This window comes from Rattus norvegicus, chromosome 16, assembly GCF_021556685.1.
Source record: "Rattus norvegicus strain SHRSP/BbbUtx chromosome 16, alternate assembly SHRSP_T2T, whole genome shotgun sequence".
In the NCBI taxonomy this organism is placed as follows: Eukaryota; Metazoa; Chordata; class Mammalia; order Rodentia; family Muridae; genus Rattus; species Rattus norvegicus.
In genome coordinates this window covers 91,261,191-91,286,278 of record NC_141549.1, presented here as the reverse complement: position 1 = coordinate 91,286,278, position 25,088 = coordinate 91,261,191, and the positions used below count along the sequence as shown (strand labels likewise).

At 35.6% G+C, this 25,088-nt stretch overlaps 1 long non-coding RNA gene across 5 annotated transcripts in view; it reads right to left on the bottom strand.

Moving 5' to 3' along the window:
* LOC148000661 (uncharacterized) overlaps nt 1-25,088 on the bottom strand; it is a 57,899-nt gene that overhangs the window by 8,039 nt on the left and 24,772 nt on the right. For 3 of the 5 annotated variants that reach the window (XR_015640524.1, XR_015640522.1, XR_015640526.1), the window contains 2 exons: nt 23,839-24,043; nt 19,932-20,120 (listed from right to left, as the gene is read on the bottom strand). This is a non-coding gene — a long non-coding RNA (uncharacterized LOC148000661). Of the gene's footprint in view, nt 1-19,931; nt 20,121-23,838; nt 24,047-25,088 lie in introns of all 5 variants that reach the window. The other 2 variants (XR_015640523.1, XR_015640525.1) reach the window with 1 other exon arrangement.

The following is a 25,088-nucleotide window of genomic DNA, read 5'->3' as shown; positions in this document are numbered from 1 at the left end:
CAGTGTCAAAATTTAAGCTGAATAAACCCTTTCCTCCTTAAAAAAATGACCTCAAATAACACCAGTACTGCTTTCTCCCTTGGTAGATTTGGAGTGGTTTTATAATGACCTTCAAGACAACAATTGCTCCAGAAAAATTTAAGTCATTAATTTTAGGATAACTTTGATGGAGACCTTTTCTTAACTTTTTTTTTTCTGAAAATCATGGATGATGTGATAATTTGGAAATAAGGCTTTTTGGAAATTTGGAGCATTTGAAAAGTATATGTAGATATATTACATGTTAAATAATCATAAAAATCAAGTGTCAACTTCTGTGTAAATATTAAGTGCCTTTTCCTGTATTACTTTAGGCTTGTCCCTTTGTATTTCATTTAAATACTGAAATATTTTACAAAAATGGTTTTGAATTAATGTTACTAATTACTAACTAAATGTCAACCTAATAACCACAGAATGTCTATTAGCAGAATTCTATTCCACAAATAAATTTTACTTAGTAATATTAGCTGTAGAACATATGTACATGTCCCCTATAAAAGAAATGAAAATAAAATGACAATACTGGCTGTGAATTATACCCACACTATTGAGCAATAGAGGCATTGTGTGTTTTTCCACCATTTTCATAGCAATAGAAGCCTATATAACCTATCTCATACCATAAATGCTACTTTAAAGACTCTTTGATGTCATTGCTTTGACTTCATTTTTTAAGGAGAAGAATTAATAGAGTTTCAAGAAACAGACTCAATTTCATCTTATATTTACCATCAGAAATATGTATAGCCAAAGTCTGTGTGCATTGTTATAAATTTTCAGAAACATAAAGAACATTTAAGTACTGTGATGGCTGAGTGGTTAAGAGGTTGAACTCCAAAAAGTTATTTTTCTCACTTTCATAGTTACCGAAAAAGTCTTCGATAAAGGATGTAACCAGATACAAATATGTTCAACCTGTATAAGCCCTACATCCACTGAAACCACCAATAAAATTACTAATCATGGTAAATCTAGAATCAACATCATCTCAAAGTGCCATTGTATTATACATCTATAATATATTATATATATTATATTTTCATTTGGGGAAATATTGTATTTAAATTATATATCCAAATGACAGAGGGGCACTATTACCAAGGACATCTGCACAGGTCATTGAACACAAAGAGTGCAAGCTGGTACCTGCATGTACTTGAGACTATTTCCCTACAATTGGGTTGCTTTGTCCAGCCTCTATATGAGGGCTTTTGGCCTCCCTTATAGTTTTGTCCTGTTTTGCTGTTGTCTATAGAAGGCCTGGTAATTTCTGGGGAGGAAATAATATTTGTGTGGAGCTGGAGAAGAGAGAAGATGGATAGCTAAAAGGAGTGTGTGTTGGGAATCTATGGTTGGGATGTATAGTATGAGAATAGGATCTATTTTTAATTAAAAGTATAACTCAAAAATTAATAAAAATTAAAAACCACGTGTTCTGGCATATGCTTATTATAACTTGAATACTGTTTAGCAGCATAGGGATAGATTCCTAGGGCTCACTGGCCAGTCTAACTTATATACTCAGTTCCAGTTGGTGAGAATCTCTCTTTCTCTCTCCCTCTCTCTATTTGCCAATTACCTATTACCCAGTAGTGGCACAAGTCACTTGTTTGACTATTCTAGATAATTCGCCTCCACCAACAAATTCTCTCCAAGTGTTGCCCTGATATGATATTCCTCTTCATCAAGATTCAGAATCCTCTTCTCTACCCTTTCTCTGAGTTATGTTTTTCATTTTCATTTGAGAGAAAAAATGTTTCTGATGGTTAAAGGTTTTATTTTAAAGATTCATGTATTACTATATTTATCTGTATATGTGTTTTCCCTAATGGGTTCTTGTACAATACATGCTTACAGGAGCCAGTAGAGTAGCGGCCAACCCTGGTATTATTGTTATAGGTACTTGTGGATGCTAGGGACTGAAGTCTTGTCATTTCCAAGAAAAGGATAAATAAGTATTTTTGACAAATTAGCTATTTCTCTAGTCCTTCAGTCAATGTTTTAAGCAATTAGTGTTTATTTGGAGGCAAGGTTATTACTACATTACTGTCTGTAAACAAATATTATAAAAATGTTATTAACGTCATGTTTTTGTGGGACTCCTAACAGGGAACAGGGTGTCTCTGACTCTTTTGCCTACTTTTGGGACTCTTTTTCTTCTACGATGTTGCTGTCTGTGTGTGCCAAGTTTTGTTGAGATTTGTTACACTGTGCAGATTTGATATCTTGTGAGGGACTGGAGGACACTAACCGATCAAGGCCCTTTAAATCAACATGGTCAAAGGTCATCTGAATTCACAGAACCAGAGGCAGCTTATAAAGCACCTGCGTACCAGTGAGACTGCTGGTCCTCCTACAAGGTTGCTCTCCTTCTTAGCTTCCTCCAGCTTTTCCCTAATTCAACCAGAGTGGCCAGCAGCTTCTGTTCATTGGTTGGGTGCACATATGCATCAGACTCTTTCAACTGCCTGTTTGATCTTTAAGAGGGCAGTCATGATAGGTCCCTTTTTGTGAACATTCCATAGCCTCAGTGATGGTGTCATGTTTGGGGGCCTCCTCTTGAACTAGATCCACCTTGGGCTTGTTGTTGGACCTTCTTTTCCTCAGGATTTTCTCAATCTCCATCCCTTCATTTCTTTCAGACAGGAAGAAATATGGGTCAGAGCTTTGAATGTGGGATAGCAACCCCATTCCTGTCTTTCTGCTGGAGGTGGGATCTCCAAGTTCCCACTCCATACTGTAGGGGACTTCATCTAACCCCACCCCCACCACGCTTTAATTCCTAAGAGTCTCTCACTTCTCAGATCTCTGATACATTCTAGAGGGTCCTCTCAAACTCCTTCCTCCCCAGGTTGCCTGTTTCCATTCTTTCTGCAGGCTCTCAGGGATTCGGTCCTTTTGCCCCATTCAATACCAGATCATGTTCCCCTCTCCATCACCCTCATCCCCTTTCACTTCCCTCTCCCTCCCTCCCAAGTGGGACAGAGACATCCTCAGCTTGTTGACTTTTTTGAGTTCTGTGGAGTGTATCTTGGATATTCTGTATTTTGTTGAGAGGGGAACTAATAACCACTTAGTGAGAACATACCATGCATGTCCTTTTGGGTCAGAGTTACCTCACTCAGGATATTTTCTAGTTCCATCCATTTTCCTGCAAAACTCAGGATGTTCTCTTTCTTAATGGCTGAGTAGTATTCCATTTAGTAAATAAACCACATTTTCTGTATCCATTCTTCTGTCTTGGGACATCCGAATTGTTTCCAGCTTCTGGGTATCAGAAATAGGGTGGCTATGAACATAGTGGAGCATGTGCCTGTGAGGCATGGTGGGCCATTTTTGGGGTATATTCCCAAGTGTGGAACTTTAGGATCTTTAGATAGGTCTATTTTCAATCGGAGGAACCTCCAAATTAATGTCCAGAGTGGTTGTACTGGTTTGCAAAACCACCAGCAGTGGAGAAGTATCCTCTTTCTTCACATCCTCGCCAACATATGTTGTCACCTGAGGTTTTGATCTTAGCCATTCTGATTGGTGTAGGGTGGAATCCCAGGGTTCTTTTGATTTGCATTTCTCTGATCACTAAAGCCTTTGAGCATTTCTTTAGGTGCTTCTCAGTCATTAGAGACTCTGCTGTTGTGAATTCTCATGTTATTTCTATACCCCATTTTTTGATTGGGTTATTTGGTTTTATGGTGATTAGCTTCTTAAGTTATTTATATATTTTGGATAGTAGCCCTCTTTCGGATGTGGGGTTAGTGAAGATTTGTTTCCAATCTGTAGGATGTCAGTTTGTATTATTGACTATGTCCTTTGCCTTACAGAAGCTTTCCAGTTTCGTGAGGTCCCATTTATCAATTCTCGATCTTAGAGTGTCAGCCATTGAAGTTGTGTTTAGGAAATTCCCCCCTGTGCCAATGAGTTCAAGATTCTTTCCCACTTTGTCTTCTATTAGATTTAGTGTATCTGGTTTTATGTTGTGGTCCTTGATCCACTGAGACTTGAGCTTTGTGCATGCTGACAAATATGGATTTATTTTCATTTTTCTACATACAGCCAACCGGCTAGACCAGCACCATTTATTGAAGATGCTTTCTTTTTTCCATTGTATATTGTTGGCCTCTTTGTCAAAGATCAAGTGTGCATAAGTGTGTGGTTTTATTTCTGGGTCTTCAATTCTATTTCGTTGATCAACCTGTCTGTCTCTGTATCACTATTTCTCTATAGTAGAGCTTGCAGTCACGGATGGTGATTCCCCCAGCTGTTCTATTGTTAAGAATTGTTTTTGCTTCTGGGATTTTTGCCTTTCCAGATGAATTTGAGAATTGCTCTTTCTATGTCTTTGAAGAATTGTGTTGGGATTTTGATGGGTATTGCATTGAATCTATAGATTGCTCTTGATAGGAAGACCAGTTTTATTATGTTAATTCTGCCAATCCACGAGCATGGGAGATATCTCCATTTTCTGAGATCTTCAATTTCTTTCTTGAGAGGCTTGAAGTTCTTATCATAAATACCTTTCACTTGTTTAATTACCCCAAGATATTTTATATTATCTACAGTTATTATTCAGGGAGTTGTTTCCCTAATTTTTTTTTCTCGGCTTGTTTATCATTTGTATAATAGAAGGCTACTGATTTATTTGAGTTAATTTATATCCAGCCATTTTGATGAAGTTGATTATCAGCTGAAGATTGCATCAAGTATTTCTCCATTTAATTTGATGTTGACTGTTGGTTTGCTGTAAATTGCTTTTATTATGTTTAGGTATAGGCCTTGAATTCCTGATCTCTCCAATACTTTTAACATGAAGGGGTGTTGTATTTTGTCCAATGCTTTTTCTACTTCTAAGGATATGATCATGTGATTTTTTTCTTTGAGTTTGTTTATATGGTGGATTATGTTAATGGATTTTCATATATTGAACCAGCCTTGCATCCATGGGATGAAGCTTACTTGTTCATGGTGAATGATGGTTTTGGTGTGTTCTTGGATTCAGTTTGCATAAATTTTATCTAACATTTTTGCATTAGTATTCATAAACAAGAATGGTCTGAAGTTTCCTTTTTTGGTAGGTTCCTTGTGTGGTTAGGTATCAGAGAAATTGTGGTTTCATATCATTTTTATGGAATACCTGAGTGTGCAAATAGTGCCAGTCTGATACTTTTTCCTTCTATTGAAGTCTTTCCTTCCATTTAATTTGTCTAATTCCAATGGTTCAGTTTTTGTTTTATGTTGTATTTTATCATTATCCATTAGGAGGCTGTTTTCCAGTGAGAGAGAGAACAGGAGAAAATATAGATAAAAGGTGATATGGATGGACCTAAAAGCAGTATTGGTAGGAGAAAATGAAATCAGGAATAAAAAAAAAATGGAAAAGGCAAGTAAATGTTTATGCATCAATAAACAAAGGTGATAAAAATTTAAGTGTATGAAATAGATTTTTTTATGAAGGATAACTATATAAAATACACTAGAAAATGTATAAAAGAAATACCAAAAAATTAAAATACTTATGTTTGATATGTTTTTCCAGAATGATTCCATATTAAACATAATTTTAGGTTTCAAAAAGAAAATTGCATGTACCTTAAATTTGATTGACATGTTTTATTATAATTGCAGAATTATTTATTAGAAATGAGATTTTAGTAGAAAAATGTGAATGTATAACCTGGGCTATCTAAATATAGTCTTTAGTAAGGATTTCTTCAGCAACAAACTCTGTCAAATGTTTATATAAAAGTACTTTTCCTTTTAGCAAGCATTGTTTTGTCCATTTGAAGAAAGCGTGCTAGGAAAAAGACTCATCAGAATTAGAGAAAAAGACTCATCAGAATTAGAGAAAAAGACTCATTAGAATTAGAGAGCAAATCTGGGCATAAATACAACCCCTGATGGTAATTTTGCAGTTTTTAGGAAATTAAGCCCCATGTATATTATGCTTCCTTCAGTGTGACACATACCTAAGAAAAATAACCTGAAGGGGGAAATATTAATTTAGGCTTGAAGTGTCAGTAATTTTGATCTGAACTCCTTGCTTGGCTGATTTGTAGTCATGGTGAGACAGAACATGAAGGACAGAGAAGGAACCATATATCAGACTCTACTCACCCATGTAGGACAGACATCGAGAAAATGGGAAAGCAGGAAACATCCCAGACTAGTAACCAACCCCAACAACACTCTTAGTGATCTTCTTCCTCCAATTTAACCCTTTCTTTTTTTTTTTTTACATTTCAATACTTCTATATTATGAACATGTCCAGAGATTTATAGACTAATAAAGTTAAGAGTCTTCAGATTCCAACCATTTCTAGAAGCCATTAGCTGGTTAAAGCATAGCACCCAACTCTATCCTATAATTAGGAAAGTCAAGGCCAGGCTTGAATAGGAAGAATGCCTTCATCCAAAATATTCAAGCTAGAGGTTATGTCGTATTACAATTTACAATGACGAGGGAAGAAATTATGGAAACAAACCAAGGTCAGAACTTGCATATAGTATGTGTTTTAACAAATGTAAGAGGATGACATGGGAAACTTTAAAAAAATTTGTATTTATAAAATTCAGTGGCAATTGTTAAAATATTAGTTATGCTTTTATTTAAATATTACGTTATATATTTTACATAATATGCCAATTAAACATAAAAATGTTTTGAGTCATTCAATCCAATTCATTAATTACAATAAATATTTTAACTGTATTTACACATATTTCAAGGAACTTTGTAGCATAGAATGTCTAATGATGAGGATACTGAGGACTGTAACCATAAATAATAAATATAACCGGAACTGGCTACTCTGGGCATTCAGGTGTTCTATGAAATCTGATAAAATTAGCTAAAAAAAGATGCTTGCTTGCAGTGATGGGAAATGCCATTAATATTGACTGAAGGATAACTGGTTATATTTCTGTGATATTGCACTTCTTGCACAGATAGCAATTTGCAGTCACAATCAAACATTGATTCTATCAGAATGGATATATGAACCTTGAAAGGATGTGATTAGCATTCACATAAATTTTAATTAGGTGTGTAAAACAATTATGATCATATGGTGAGTTTGGACCTGCATATAGATATTTAAATGATCTAAATATGTATATGTATGAGCTATGCTTGCATTTTTGATTTTGTGTATGTGTGTAGATATGTGTTGATGCAAGAGAGCAACATTTACTTTTTGCATCATGTTTTCTTAATGAACTTGGAGCTGGACATCAGCTATAGTTGAAAGTTACCAAGCCACTGAATTCTCCTGTCAATATCTCCCCAGCACTGGGATTACTGCTAAGTTACCAGCCTATATTTAAATAAATACTGGGGATGAAATTTGGACCCACATGGTTATATGGCAAGCATTTCCACACCCCAACTCATACTGGTATCTTTCTCTGATTAGATAAGACATAATTTAGAAAAAAAGAATATTTGATGCATTAAATAAGTTAGAAGTCATATTTACACATATTGTGCTGCATATAGGCAGAGAAGACAGTAAGAGACCAAAGGAAACCAATAGATTTCTCAGAGTGGCATCAGAAGTATAGGTAAGGGGTAATTGATATTTGTGGGTCTATAGGAGCATGTAGCATTGTGGAGGGTATTTTACTTGAGTCTTTTCCAGCAGCCTATAGATAGTTTATCATGTAAGTTTACACTTTCTTCAGCAACCTGCTACTGCCTATGTAAATAGTGGTTGGAGGAGTGCTCCCTAGTCTTGTAAATTTCACAAAATTTCTGAGATTTGTAAGTTTCATTTGAGTTTATGGGCCTCCTGATCTGTTCTGTTAACTACAAGAAGAAAGGTTTTAGTTTCAAGGAAAAAGATATATACCATGCCCAAATCAGAAGTCTGAAAACTAATTCTACTTATTTAGTGGTTTGTGACATTTTTATATGATAAACTATTTTAATTAAATTGCCATGTAGAACATATAATCTATATGCCTAAATACTATTTTAGATTATTTAACATAATTTTAGATAATTTTGCAATTCTTCCTTTTAGTAACAAGATTTCAATATTAGTATTTTTATAATTGCTTATATTATCTTTCCTTACATTAGTTTTGCTTTTACTTGAAAACTTTATTTTACTTTTTAAGTCAAAGCATTGCTTCTACTTATCTACTGAACATAGTAAAGACACTAATTGATTAATTCTTCAAGTAAATCTGAAATATAAGTGAATGAAAAAATATCTCTTTATGATTGAAGATGGTTTTTATTAAATATCCCACAGAATGTCAAATGCCTGCTGTCAGTTAAGAATAAGTTAAGTAACAGCTGAGTTTGTGTTTAGGAAAATACATTGTTTCTTTTTGACCTATTAATTGTCACAAATACCTTGTGGTCCTCCAAAGTTGTACCTTTCAAAAATTAAGAGGTTGTGATTATAACCACTACTATGATGAATTTATGATGGAGTGTCATAAGTAGGCCATGAGATTAAAGATCCGTGACAAATTAGTACTTTGAATGATAACAGTTATTACTGTATCTTCTATGTGAGGGCATAGAGAGATGTCACAGTATAAGTCACAGAAGGACCATCACCAGGTACCCAGACATATTTGATCCAGATCTTGGACTTCTCTGTGAGTATGTTACCTGAATGATCATCTCCAAACATGATGTGGGCAATATATTAATATATGTATGCTTTAACACAAACTGTCCAGCACATGTTGTTTTACTAGCTGAACAAATTGGCAAATTGAGATTATAAGAAGTTGAATAGCATAAGATCATCCTGCTTGCTGGTGAGGGTAGAGTCAAGATAAGAGCTCAGTATCTTTCTAACACACACACACACACACACACACACACACACACACACATACACATACTCCTAATTGATGTATGATATATGATTGATCTGATATATGATATGTGATGTGTAATATATAATATGTGATATGAGATACATGATACTTGTATATTATTTTAGAAGAACTGTAGTAATAGTAGTAGTAGTAGTAGTAGTAGTAGTAGTAATAGTAGTAGCAGCAGCAGCAGCAGTAGTAGTAGGTTTTTCCTTGTCCTGTGACCTATTTCATCTCAGGATCTTGAACACTTTTGCAGTATCAAGTATGGGTTCTATTTCATAAAATGAGCCAGTTCAAATCCAGTTTAAAAGTGATTAGTTACTTCTATAACATTTGTACCATCACTGTACTACTATATTTTCACAGCAGCTTGCTGTTTTAGAACTGTAGGTGGATGATATTAAAGGTAACCTTTCTCCTCTGTTCATATGCAGAGTTCCTCTCAGCATCATGGACACTATTCTTTAGGGGTGAATCATCTAGTTATGTACCAACTCTAGCTTTATATGTTAGCATATGATATTTGAGGAATAATCAATGGGACCCCATTAGCCAACTAATAAACATGATATAACCCATTCCTGACACTGTATATTTTATTTGGTCGAACAAGATGAATAATTAAGGAATGATCTCCACCATCATATGGGAGTCCATTTAAGTTCACTGTGTATAGGTATATATTTTAAGAGGCTTTTCAAAAATCTTTAAATATTAGTTGCCCTCTCCATATTCCCTCCAGCATGCTTCTCTCTTGTCCTTCCTTAATTATCCCTTCTTTTATAGTTTCTTCTTTATCTCTCCATAATACCATCTCCTATTTACAAAGACTTGTTGCTGCACCCATAGATCACCACCTTCTTCAACCCTTATTGGAGAATCTTATTTATGTAGTAGAAGAGAATTAACACAGAGACTGGACAGTATGCATAGAGTGGGAGACTTTGGTATGCTCCTTGCTAATTGAAGCATTCTTATTAAAATGTTCTCCTCAATAATTAGGATCTGCATGGAAGTGGAGGCAGGAAGATTGTAAAAATCAGACATAGTGGATGACTCCGAGGAATCAGTGTCTTCTGGACACAAAAGCAATAAGACACATATGAACTGATGGAGGCTATGGAGCAAGAATAAGATAGGCTCTATGGCAGGGATAGTTGGCCAAACAAAGCAAATCCCTCTAGTTTTGTTTTGTTTTAGAAGACTCCTTGCTTCATTTTGACTGGAAAAATTTTGTTTTATGGTTCGTCCATTTGCTGGACATGGACAGAGACAAGGAGAAAGAAACAGAGACAGAGAAATGGAGACAGATGGGAGAGAGATAGAGATAGAACTTGGAGGGGAAGAGAAGAGGGTTTTGAATGATTTGGGTAAGTGAAAGAACATGATAAATATATTGCACAAAATAATTAAACAGTCATAAGGAAAATAAAAGTATACTATACTGTCACTCAAATTATCAGCCTATCCCATTAGTCCTTATATGCTGAGTATCACAGACACCTTTTAGTAATGTCTAGAATGGATTTGTCATACTAAAAATTCCATTTCTTGCTAAGATGTGAATTGTTTGAAGTCTCATATGAAATGCTAAATTTTTCAATTCTGAATTCTGTATAATGTACTCTATGCACACTAAGTATTTACACTGATTTTTCTTGGATCCTTTGTGTGTATTGTTTGCATGCTGTGTATTTGTATACTATGTATTGGGTGTTTATGTGCATGCATGCTTTTAAATGTAAATTTAAACATGTATAAATATGTTCTTGTATGTCTGGGGAAGAGGAGTGAGTACACTAAATTTCTGTGAAGTCTTTTCTTGAATATCCTGTCTTAATAGTATGAAAACATCTGTGCAGCTGATACTACATCAGTGATGGACTTTTAGACATCTTTAATGTGTCTGAAAGGGAAAATATTGTAAGAATTAAACCAGAGTGGTATAAATAAGTTGTACAGCATAGTGTATGTAAATGTACTGTGCTGTGCCACTGTTTTATTGATTCTTCTGATCAGTTTGACACAGGCCTTATAGAAATCTAACACAGCAAGAGCCCTCAATGAGCAGTATTTGATGAATATAAAGTGTGGGGGATGTTAGACTGGCTCCTCTGCACCTGTTGCTAGCAAATCAGCTCTGGCTCCCATGCCCATTTCTCCCTGTTGATCTGGCTGCCTGCTGGGAAGCTCTTTCCTCCGCTCAGGCCTGTTGTCTTGCCAACCAGCCGTGGAAGCTGACATTTCTCTCTTGTTTGCTTGTGCATTTAGAAAAGGTTCTTGAAGGGCCACCTGAGGGAGAGGTAGCCTAGAAGATCTAGTGATGGGGAGACCAAGTATAAAAAATAATAAGAAAAAGAACTCCTTCTGCACAACCTGCAAAGTAAATAGAAAATAAAAGGAAATAATAGAATAAAGGCCTGAAAGCTTGAGGGAGTAGTGGAAACAACTCTGTCATGTTGATTTAAGGGAATTATCTTAAGTAAAATGCTACTAGTCCAGTTGATGTACCCAGGAGAAAGCTGCACACAGGCTTGTGTACTGAGAGCTGCCTTTTATCTACTTCTGAAGATGAAGCCGACTAGAAGTCTGCATAATTTTGAAACAGTCAACATTATTTTTTACATCTATCTTCACAAAGCCCCACAGAACATTTTAGGACATAATGTGTATGTAAACAATGCAAATGTAAAACATATTTATATAAAATTCGTTAAAATCTATTATTGTAGAAATCGTTCAAACATGTCCATTTTGTATTCATTTACATTTTAACAGTCTATTATATATTAATCCATGTAGTTAATTCACTTCAGTTGAATATGTCATTTTATTTTTTGTTAAGTTATATTTATAAAACTGTAGTTTTAAATTAAATGTAATAATCTTTTAAAATACTTCCTTTAAAGTTTTGCAAATAACACACACACACACACATACACACACACACACACACACACAAACACACACACACACACACAAACACAAAACTCTCACCAGAACACATTTGGGTTAGCTTTATTCCATGAGCCCTTGCATTATAAATTGGATTTGGAAATTAGAAATCTGCAGGCCATTAACCATGGGTTTTATTCTTTATTTTGTCTTAGTATACCATAAATATGCACCATCTTGTTTATTACTGTTCTTCCTTTAAAAAAACCTAAAGGAAGTTAAAAGGGATTTCTTTTCTGGTTAGGATAGAATTAGAATCCTACTTTGGACAGTGGGTACAGTTTATAAGTGTTTTTACTGTGGTGGATACATAGTGTGTGTTGTGCATATAAACTTGGTTTTCTATGGTGCTGAAGTATGGAAAGACAGTGGCTAACAAACAGGGAGCAGGAGGGTCAGCAGAGTAGGTCTTTCTGATTTCAGCTGATTCCAGCAGGAAATTATTCCTAACAAAGAAGAACTAACATGCAAAATGACAAAAAACCTGAGCTGGTGTAAAGTATTAAAGAGAAAGAAGTAACAACTGTGTTAGGCAGTGTAGGAAAACGGAGGGTCCCTCTGATTGCCTGGGCTTGCCTCAGTCTTGTTCATAAGTATTCCAAAAGATGTCTAGATACTGCCATAATGAGGAGAGAACAGGAGCCCTCAGCTGCCTTTTATTGAGCCTTTAACAGTGTCAGAGGCAGGAACTGGCTACTAGAAAAACAAGTCCTATTTGAATGACTCATCTACAAAGGTTGAACAGATGCTAGTTCTAAGTCAAAACTTAGACTAAGTCTAAGCAGTCAAAGATCAATGATCTGTGGATATACAGGTACAAGGAAGACTCATGACTCTATTTATAACATTGCTTTGCTGGTTATAAATTTAAATGTCACTTTTATTTCCTCTTGGACCGTGTAGACCAGCTTATAGCCCCTGTATGCTCACTAAGGCCTAAAATCTTTCAGCCTCTGAGATTTACTTTTGAATAAATTCATTCTTTCTATCTCTTTCTGAACTCTGGCTGGCTGGTTCAAATCAGTCGTTCAGGCTCAAACTCCTCTCCCAAACTGATTAACTAAAATTGACTTCTCTCAGCTTCTGATTGACTTTCTCTGTTTGTAAAGACTGCCCCTGAATTCCAAGAACTGAACTGCTCCAAACTGAACTGAACAATACTGGCTCCAATTGAATCAGTCTTTGCTGCTCTCCAAGTGCCCTTTCTGTTCTCATGAGAGTTGGGAATACCGTATCTCTGACTCTGTCAAATATTTCTCTGATTCATCACTTTCTCTGTTCCTCAACTGACATCATTGTTTGGGCTGTATTTTAGCCAGAGGGAACAAAGGTAAGGATTCCAGCCAGAGGGATTAAACATATGTTGCATGGTGTGTTGAATTTCAGCTGGATCGTATTTTTAGTTATAATTTCTTACCAGAGTAGTTATGTTTGCTGGATTAAAATTCTTCTACAGCTGCCATCTTCACTGTTAAAAACGCCTCATGAGTAGGTATAGGTGTCTTTCATTTAGCCTTGGAACATAATGGAATGGGCTATTTAATGAATGACAGACCTTGGTTTCAGTCAAGTTTCTGTATGTTTGAGAGGTGGAAATAGATTTGATTAGAGAATCTCACAGTTAGATTTTTCATTAGGAAAAATCCCAATCTTGCCACTTCATATCCAATAATTTATCAGATAAGCAAAGGGTCTGAAGCAAGTGAAAATAACTCAGCAAAACTTAATAAAATAAATGAGATATGCACAAATAAATAAGCTATATGGAAATGTGGAGGTGAATATGACCGGAGTTAAAAAATCATTGTTCAGTATCGCAATAAGGAGAGATCATGTGCCATCTGGAAAGAAGAGAGAACATTCATTTCAAATTTCTTGACAATAATTTAAAGGGAGGCCATCTTTAAAACATGAAAGGTGGGGTTGGGGATTTAGCTCAGTGGTAGAGCACTTGCCTAGGAAGTGCAAGGCCCTGGGTTCGGTCCCCAGCTCCGAAAAAAAAAAAAGAACCAAAAAAAAAAAAAAGTGTAAAACATGAAAGGTACACATTATGACTTTTCAAAAGCAGGCTGTTCAAACAGATGTATGAAACATCTGTTCGGTAACAATACATCATACTATAATTTAGTGACTCTGAGTTGATAAAATGCATGTGAGTCTGAAAGGCTTGTATTACTCAACACTGTGGATGGGACAATATGTGGCAGGATGGCTGTTGGCTGTTGGCTGTGGATATTTTGAAAAAAGAAAAACAAAACTTAAAACTAAAAATTTAGGATATTCCATTGTTTTTTATTTTTTAAAAAATATGCCAAATATAATGTGGAATCCAAGATTTAATAATATAAGCATAGGGTACAAAAGAGTGAAATACAGGGCTTTGGATAGAGGCTCGTGTTAAGGAAGCAGTCAGATACTGTTGGGTGCTTCTTGTTGTATGGGAACAGGTAGCACCGTGCTCTAACAGTTGCAAGCCCTTGGCTTTGATTAACTCATTGTGATCCTTTAAGATAGTAACAGTGATATTATCTCAAACTGGCTGAAAGTTCTCCAAGAGGTCTCAGTAACCCTTCTGATTTTTTTATGTCTATAGTTAATTCAAGAATTGTTAGTTTTGAATATTTGTAATGTTGGAGACTGTATCTGAAATAACTAAGTAAAATTCAACATTTTTAAAAAATGATAAAGATATTTCAAATTTTTTATCCACTATGATTTTGTTTGGTTATATTTTAAGTTGCTGAACATTAGGTTAGAAAACAAGATGGCATAAGAAAGCTTCATAGTTTGTACAATTTTTAATTTTGAGTTGTTTCCATGAATTTTTATTGCTTAAATATTGGAGAGCCTTGCTTATAGCTTACACACACACACACACACACACACACACACACACACACACACACACACATTAAATCTCTTCTAGGCTAGTATTCTGAAGTATATTTATAGTAGAAAACTATAATTAAAGTAGCAAAGAACACTCAAACTGCTTCATGGTTATACCTTATTTATAAAGTTATATAAAATCAGAAGCAGCTAATTATCAGAGCTAAACACTCAACACAGGGAAAAGGACTGATAACAAGTCACTGCCAGTTGCAGGCTGCCCTTTACATCTTCCCTAGGTGGAGACAACCTTCCAGATTTCGGCTTTCTGTCTCATGTGAGACATCTTGGACAGCTTGACATGGGAAATGGCACAAGTCAAACTATACTATACAATTTATTTGTGTTTCTAATATTTATTCACTATCCTTTATAAATTAATTCTCCATTCGTAAATATTGACCATCTTCATTTAACTTTATCAATAGATAATCACAAATTCATTACAGTTGTAGGCTACATATCAGTTTTCTAGCTTTATAGCAAAATACTAATGTAATTGTCATAAAATTATTTAAGACACATTTAGTAGCAAAGCTTTGGAAGCAGATGACTTAAATTTTCAATGTATATGTTGATTCAAAATTTGTTTTGATATTTATGATAATTAAAATTGCATTTGCTCATATATATTAAAGTAATTTGATTATTGGAAAATATGGAAGGTAAGTAATTAGCTTGTAAGAGTCATGGCTCCTTATATTCAGTTATACTGTTTACTTACATGCTGGCTAGTTTTCTATCTGTAATGCATTTTCTTAATTAGGTATTGATGTGGGAGCATCTAGCCCATTGGGAATTGTGCCAAATTATGGCTGGCAGACAAACAACACAGAAACACAGTAAGCAACATTCTGCATCAGTTCCTGCTTCCAGGTTGCTATCTCCAGTCCATGCCCTGACTTCCCTAGGTAATGCACTGTGATGAAGAAGTATAAGCAAAATAAATAATTAAACCCTTTCCTCTCCAAGTTTCTCTTGGTCATGGTGTTTTAACGCAGCAAAGAAACCTGAACTAAGACAGCCAAACACATAAAATATATAAATATTTATATGAATGAATGAATGACAAATATGCTGTGAAGAAAGTACAGATGTTTCCTAAAATTCAAAATGCATATTCACTAACAACTATAGTAGCAATAATAATAAAACAGAAGTACATGTGCATTTGAATAAAAACACTTACGCCATACTTTCTAGTGAAAATCAGTACAGCTTTTAACAAAATAACTAATTAGTAGAAATGTTTATAACAAAATAGTATTCATTGGTTTTATTGCTTTTTTTAGTCCAACCTGATGATTTAATGAAGAAATACCTAAAACTTAAGCTCAGGTATATGGAATGTAGGTCAGTGCTATGTCATCTTAAATAATATTCATATTTATAACTTGGCCATGTATTAAATTTAGCTCATTTCAGATAAATAGAAAAGGAACAATTTTTTTTACTTTCTTATAACTTTAATTTAAATACACAATAGTGTATTAAAACTTTGACCTTCTCATTGTTTTATAACTGTTTCCCGTGGCAATGTTTTATCTGAAAATTTCTTAGGAAATAATGAAAGGCCATGCATTTTTTTTTCTTGTACAATTTTACACGTATCTGAACAGCAATGGAGAGGGGACTTTGGACTGTAACTTCAGCGCACTTGCTTTTTGTTTTCTTTAATATTTTCTCTTTGCATTCGCTCTAGTCTACATAGTCGCCTGCAGATGTGGATCCTTCATGTTAGTATCCTACCTTGAGCTAAATTACCTAGGAGAACAAGAGTCTAGAAACACAGTTATGACATGTCTAAGTAGCTCAGGACATGTTGCCTTCCAGTAGCACCCAAACGTACTGAATCTAGACCACATTACCCATTTGCAAGCCAGTCTACACTAAACCTTCATGGCTACTTTGTTGAAGCTTCTGGAAGCCAGGGGCAACTGGTGAATTGCTTCTAAGACAAATTCTCCCTACCTGATTTTTTAATTTTTTTTCTACATGGGCCCTTGTGATTGCATTTGTGCATGTGGAAAATGTCCTTAGATCAAATTTGTAAATTAACCACACAGACTACTTTTAGCATCATACACTTGCATTCTAAATGTAAGAGAGTGAACAGTATTATTAGAACAGCTATGCTAGTCATTACCTTAACCATGAAGTCCACATGTGATAGAATAATACCCAGGTCTTCATTACTGCCAAATTCAAATCTACTTTAGTCTTTTTGCTCCTTCCCTAATTCCTTCCTAGGCACTTAGAACAAAATCATGCCAAATTATGTGTACTTTTGTCTGAAAATATTTTGTTGTTGTCCAGCTTTCTCCCTCATTTGCTGCCTTCTGCCTGCAAATGCAATCTGAGTCTTTTTCTACCAGACTAATTCCTACTCATCCGTGTATTATTTTAATTACAAACCACTTTAAACATATGGCAAGATTCAGAAAATAACAAAACAGACCCCTGTACTCCAACTCCCAAGATTAAACAGATGTTAACATTGTGATTCACTTTTCCAATTTCTATGTTTTTGAGATAAATGGAATATCATAGAATCACTATTCCCCTCTCCTCTCCTAGAGGATCATCTGAATGCATCATTCATCAAATGCATGCATTATAGTTTTTTTATTTGTATAAACATAAAACTAATTAATATATTTTAGTTTATATTTTCATGCAGCATTATTTTCTTTCAAGCACATATAAATCCAAACCTTTATATTTACCTCTTCTACACTATTCCACACATATACCTGCCAAACAAAATATTCCCAAAATTTCAATAGTGGAAGAATGGTAACAACTGTTCTACAAGAAATCATATCTAATACTGAAAAACTGGACAAAATCTTTGACTTACAACTTCTTAGGCATTAAAGACAAACTTGGTGCTATTGCCATAGCTAAATTGTCCTGTTATAAGTTGTCATCAAAATAGTTACATTTGTATCCATAAAAAGTAGCTATTTGCTGCCTTAAACAGATTTTTTTTTCTTTTTTGTGAATGGGACTATGTGTAGAGATACATGGCTGTCCAAAGTATTCAGAATAATTGTCAGTTAAGTGTTAATCCCTGAAGTGGATATTTGTATCACTCCCTCTAAGTGGATAAGGCTCAGGGATATTCATAATAAAGGGTCAAATATTTAAGAACTTGAATATAGGAATTACACAGTGCTGTCCTATGTGCACGGTACAGCTAGTGCTGCCATGATCTCACAGCAGTTTACCTGAGGGCAATAGGCTTATAGAAGAATAGATTTGTCAATACTTAAAGAATGCAAAAGAAGAGCATAATAAGGGTGGGGATGATTAGACAAACTGAGGGATTAAAATACTCAGAATGCATTTTAAGTATGTGTTAAAGTATCAAAAGCAAGGCTCAGAGAATATCCCCAAAGAAAGTACACAGTTTTTAGGAATCATAAAACCAGTATAGTAATAGTACAACAGTGTCCTCTAGCCATGATCTGGATGCTACATATATACAAATTCATCAATATGTTTGCCAAAACAAATATTGAACAATGATGACACCTTTCCACATGCTGCCAGGGTTGACAGAACATTTGACAAGGTTATACTCTTACACAGAAAGCTATAGGCAGTTGATGGATGCTATGGGAGACAGTTTATTACAGGAGTGAGTATCGAGTACATTCTCCAATCCCAAAAGATCAGCAGCAAACATGACTATGAAGGCAACATTAAATAAAATCAGTAGTTTTTGTTTCTGTGTGTATATATAAGTAAGTAAATAATGCATATATGGTGTATATGTATTTGTACACAAAAAATGTTCATAGAATAAGATAACATGAATCTCCAAAGGAACAGGAGAAGAATTTGGAGTCAGTAGACCATGGGGAAGAAATGTTATAAAATTTGTATTTGTGTATATGAAAATTTGAAAAATATAGATATTAAAACAAACGTCAGGCATTATCTCTATAATCAGGAAAAAATAACTGTGTCAAATATCACCTCTCTTATTTAATATGATACTTAGAGCCTTGGACAGAGGTATGTATAATCCAGGAGTATAACCAAAAGTCATACAAATGGAAAGGAAGAACTCAGTTATCCCCATTTATCGATTGTGAGATCCTACCTATCCTTAAAATCATACTGGAAGACTCATCAGAATACTCTCAGTTTACATCGAGTTTCAGTTGGATTGGCTAAATTGTTTTCCTGCTATTATTTTTTATTATTATTTTATTTATTTTAAATTTTATTTTTCTTGGATATTTTATGTATTTGCATTTCAAATATTATCCTTTTCTTCCCCCTCCCATACTCCCTCCACCCTCCTGGTGCTTCTATGAGGATGCTCCCACTCCCACCCACCTAGTCTAACCTCAACACCCTGGCATTACCCTACATTGGGAAAATGAGCCTTCACAGGATCAAGGGCTTTACCTCCTATTGATGCTGGACAATGCCATCTTATGACCTTCATAAAAGAGAGAATAGGTGCAGTACAGCTGATGGTCCTGGGCCAACAATATGGACCCTGAGGACAAAACCTGAAGAATATGAATTAGTTACCAGAGACCCTGAGCATAGCTCCAAGATTGGATCTTGTACAAGAAAAAGTGGGGAATGAAGGACCTTAGGGGTTTTTGCAGCCTTACACTCAACTTCCCTGGGGCAAGGCTAGGCCAGGCCCAGCTTCCCAGCTTGGGTCAAGGCTGGGTCAAATTGCATTTTCTGCCCACAGGAACAGTCTTGTGTAGAATATTCTGAGAATATCCTGATGCTTGCTAGCCAATAGATTTAAAGGTCAATGTGCTTAGCCAATAAGTTTGAACTGTAACCTTCCTGATATAAGCTGTGCCTCTAAAAAGTATAAAAACTGCTTGCAATAGCCATTTCGGTCGCCTTCTAGTCACTTGCCTTGAGGAACTAGTTGAAGGTTGACATGGATATGCTGGAAAATAAACCTCTTGCTTTTGCATTTAAAAAATATTTCAATAGCAATAAATGAAGGTAAGGATATAAAAAACAAAACAAAACAATTTGTCTTATGCTTTCTATTACTGTGGTAAAACACCATAACCAAATGCAAATTTAGTTGGTTTATCCAGAGTCAATTCATTTGGGGAGACAAGCCAGGAACTCGACGTAAGAACCTGGAAGCAAGAATTGAAGCAGAAGTCATGGCAGAATGATTCTTTCTGTTTTGCTTCTCTTAGTTCCCTTACCTTTCTTTCTTATATGTCACAGGACTACCTCCAAGGGTTAGCACCATACACAGCAAACTGGATTCTTCCATGGTTACATTAATTAAAAAAATGCCCCACAGATATTCCTACAGGTCAATCTATAGGAGGCATTTTCCAAGTTGAAGTTCCTCTTCCCACACAGTTGTGGCCTGTGTCAATTTTCCACATCTAAAATCAAAAGAACAAGCAGGATAAATACCCTATAGGGTACTAGCAAAAATGCTCACTATGGAAATTATTTGAGATGTCCAAATTATAATACCACTGAAAATAGTCAAGTTGTAAGACCAACCTAGTTGTCTGTCTTAGTTTCTTTTTTATTGCTGTGGTGAAAAACAATGACCAATACAAGGTAGAGGAGGAAAAGTATATTTTATGGCTCCAGAACCATGAGAATACATAATGCCACAAAGCAGACAGCAGGCACATTGGAGTAGTGAGAGCTCATATTTTCCTTTCCAAACAGGAAGCAGGGAGAACTAACTCAAAATGCCTGAGTGGGTGGAAACCTCAAAGGCCACCCCCAATGAAATAATTTGTACATCAAGGCCAATCCTTTTCCTTAATGATCATATACTGGGAATGAAGGATTCAAATGCCTAAGTCTTATGGAAGACATCTCACTCAAACCATAATATTGTCTGCACCAGATGAATGTTTAATCAAATTAAATGAATTAAAATGAAATTATGTTGCTAAAAGATAATATATATCATAACATAAAGTGAAATAATTTAGACTTATAAAGATGCATAGTGCATATTTTGTCCCAGTTTCCCCTTAACAAACAACCTATTTCTTCCCCTTTCCCCCTGCTTCTATAAGAGTGCTTCCCTACCCACCTATACACTCCTGCCTCACAGCCCTAGCATTCCTCTACCTGGATCATCTACCCACCACAGTACCAAGGGCCTCCCCTTCCATTGATGCCAGATAAGGCCATCCTCTGCTACATATCAAAATGAAGCCATAAGCTCCTCCATGTGTACTCTATGGTTGATAGTGGTTTAGATCCTGGGAGCTTTGTGATTGGTTGATATTGTTGTTTTTCTTATGGGGTTGCAAACCTGTTCAGCTCCTTCAGTCCTTCCCCTAACACTTACATTGGGGTCTCTGTGTTCAGTCCAATGGTTGACTGCAAGCATTCTCATCTGTATTGGTCAGGCTCTGGCACAGCTTCTCATGGGACAGCAATACTAGGCTTCAGTCATCAAGAGCTTCTTGTTATCAGCAATAGTGTCTGTGTTTTGAGTCTGTATACTGATGGATCCCTAAGTGAGGCAGTCTCTGGATGGCCTTTCCCTCACTTTCTGCTCCACTCTTTGTCCCTGCATTTCCTTTAGACTGGAGCAATTCTGGATTAATATTTTTGAGGTGGATAAGTGGCCCCATCCCTCAACTGGGGGCACTGGTTATGGGCTTCATGAAAGTCACAGGCAAATGGATGGAAGTAGAAAATGTCATTCTGATTGAGGTAACCTAGTCACAAAAGATCACACATGGTATGTACTCAATAATAAGTTGGAGATTAGCCAAAAACAAACAAACAAACAAACAAACAAACAAAAACACACAAACACCTTGGAATACCCACGATACAACTCATAGACTGTATGAAACCCAAGAAGAAGAAAGACCAAAGTGTGGATGCTTCAGTCTTACTTAGAAGTGATAAGAAAATAATCATAGGCGGTAGGAGAGAGGAATCTGAGAGGGAGAGGAGGATGAGAGAACAGGAAGGCAGGATCCGGTGTGGAATGAGATGAGGGAGGCAGTACAGAGGGTCAGGAATTTGGTGGAGGTGTGTAGCAGTGGACAATGGGGAAATAGAGGTAGCCACTAGAAAGTCCCACATGCCAGGGACCCAAGATGTTCCCAGGACCCAAACGAGTTACATTAGCTGAACTACCCAACAAATGGTGATAGAACCTGTAGAGATCAAGTTCCCTTTTTCATATTCAAGATTACCAAGGAACATACAGAAGAATACCTGGAGCAATTCCACAAAGTCAAAGAGACTTTGATACTTCAGACTTAAAGTGAAAGACCCTAAGTCATCATGGCTGTGTCCAATAATGTGAATCCTGTACCCAGGAATAGAGGAATACTATCGTTACAGAGTGATGAAAGAGAGAAGTACCACACTCACATGTGTTTCTTCATATTCCCATATGCTTACTTTCACATTATATATACCATAAATTCAATATTTTTTGATATATTTTGGCTTAGAAATAAATCACAAGTGTAATTTTATAAATGGTCAATATTATTAGATAATTATAAAAATATTTTATGATTCTTTAACTTAATACCTCAGAGTATAAACATACTTAAGTAAACTATAAGAATAGGACAATAATGTTTATTAAGAAGACCACAGATACTATCAACTGCACACTATAAGGATGTGTTTTACTAGTTTTTATTGGCATATTTTCTTTGTAGAATGAGGTCTCAATGACTTTTCACTCAAGTACAACATGCTCCTTGAAAATATGAAGCATCGAGCCTCTTCTCTGTCTTCCTCCCCGAACTACCCAGTCCACTTTTGTGTTCCAAATAAAGAGTTGAGACATTTCTACTTTCATGTCAAATATTCAATCAAGATGACCTTCGTGGAGACTGGAATTTTACTTCCCTCTGTCTCTGTCTCTGTTTCTCTGTTTGTTTCTCTCTCTCTCTCTGCCCCTCTCTCTCTGTCTCTCTGTCTCTCTGTCTCTCTGTCTCTCTGTCTCTCTGTCTCTCTGTCTCTGTCTCTCTCTGTCTCTCTCTGTCTCTCTCTCTCTGTATGGTCAGTCCTTCATATGAGACAAAATATGCACTATGCGTCTTTATAAGTCTAAATTATTTCACTTTATGTTATGATATATATATTATCTTTTAGCAACATAATTTCATTTTAATTCATTTAATTTGATTAAACATTCATCTGGTGCAGACAATATTACGGTTTGAGTGAGATGTCTTCCATAAGACTTAGGCATTTGAATCCTTCATCCCCAGTAAATGATCATTAAGGAAAAGGATTGGCCTTGATGTACAAATTATTTCATTGGGGGTGGCCTTTGAGGTTTCCACCCACTCAGGCATTTTGAGTTAGTTCTCCCTGCTTCCTGTTTGGAAAGGAAAATATGAGGTGAATAAATAAGAAAACAAATAAAAAATGAAAAAGAAGAAAAGAAAAAGGAAAGTTGAGATTACCAGGTATGGATTAGTAGTCCACTGTTTATTAGGAATGGTAGGGACCAACATCATGTGTTTTGATTGTCATGTGGTTGAACCACTGAGAAGAATGTCTTTAGTACTTTAATTAAGGAAATGAATGAGGTAATAAAATTAACTGTAGTTTTCATAGCATGTTGGTAAGTGTATAGCATCTACAGAAAGATGATGTGAAGCCTCTGAGTCCTTTCAATACCTTACTTGACTTTAGAAGCCAGGATACCACATTGATGCCATTACTCCACATAAGTATTTATTTCACTGTTACTCTTATTCTTAATAAAATCTTTAAAGATAAGATAATGTTTTCCTTCATGCTTCAAAACTCAGGCCTTAACAGTGTTGTGTCAAATAGGGGATAGTCACAAACAGAGAAAAGCACGAAGACGTAATGGAAAACAAATAAATAGAAAAGGTAAAAAAATCACATTGAAAAATGTCACAAGTTTTTCAGCATATTAGCAAGGTGTAGATGAAGCAGGCACAGAAATTTCATTTCCAGAGATCCAGTCAACTGCACTGCTGTTATTTCTATGTTCATAAATGAAAAATGAAATTGTTTATGTTACTGTTTAGAATAAGACTCTAATGATATTGGAGGATGAAAGAAACAAAAAAAATCAATTTGCTGCTTATTTGAATAGTTCATGAAAAGCATTACCTTTAAATGTGGTTGGTTTCTGAACTCCAACTTTTTCAATTGGCTTCAAGCTCCATTTCTTTGCAATCTTTCTTCCCATTCCTCTGGGCTGCTCAATGCTATCTTTACATTGGAGTTCTTAAAGGAACCACATGTCTACAGCTGTCTCTGAGCTTCAAACTTCAGAACATGATGTTCAGAGAAAGAGGAAGGCTCCATTCAAAAGCTGCTAATGTAGACACAGGCTGATTAACCATTTGATCAAACAGTGGATAGTCCATGACACTGTAAGGCTCTGACTGCATGATTCCCCAGGTTAATTTTCTTTGCCTGGATGGTGAGATTCATTGATTTACTTTAGTGGGGTTATGATGGGTTTTAGAAATCCACCTCAAGTTATAATAATAGGGAATTCCTTATTTCCCAAGACATACATGGAAAACTTCTTCAAATAAGGAGAACCAAATCCAGACAGTGCTATAAATCATCATCAAGAAACATTTTCCTTACCTGGACCTGAATCTGGCCTGTGTGGCAATGACAGAGGCTCAAACATTATTTTATAACAAACTTGTTAAGTTATTTTTCCATTGGTTTATTGCTGCTGATGTCATCTTCTATATGACATATCAAACATGTTCTACTACTGGGCTTCTCTTTCTCATTTACATTCTGCTTCTAAGTGACACAATTATCCACAGGATGTTCAAATCCCGTATGTTGATAGTTCTATGTTTTACTTGCTAGATCTAATGATTTATGTAGTCTCCTTAAGAGATCATGTATTGAATTAATATTTAAAACAAGTAATAAAAAGCCATTCTCATCCTGTTTTAAAGATTTGACTGCCCAGTTTTAGCAGCCTACCCATAACTTCCTTACAGCAGGTATGTTCTTTGTCTTTCATGAATTAATAGAGGGCTGTCTTGCTTCACTCAATACTCTACACTTTTTTCTGAGATAAGGAAGTAATTAATAAACTTACATGTGCCCTTCCAGCCCTGGCTTCTGCTGATCTATTGTAAACTCTTACCCTATTGATGTCAACAAAGCACACTCAGCAAAGGTATTGCCCACAGCCTCTGCTCTGAAATAGTTGAAACTATTCATTTCTACGTGGAGGTTTGAAAACTTGTCAACCACAGCAGCCACAGAACAACTGAGCTTATCCAGATATGAGAATTTAGATGACCCCCTCAGTCCCTGTGAGGCTTTAGAAAAGATTTCCAAATCTTTGACCTCAATCTCACCCTGAGGGAACACAAGCATTA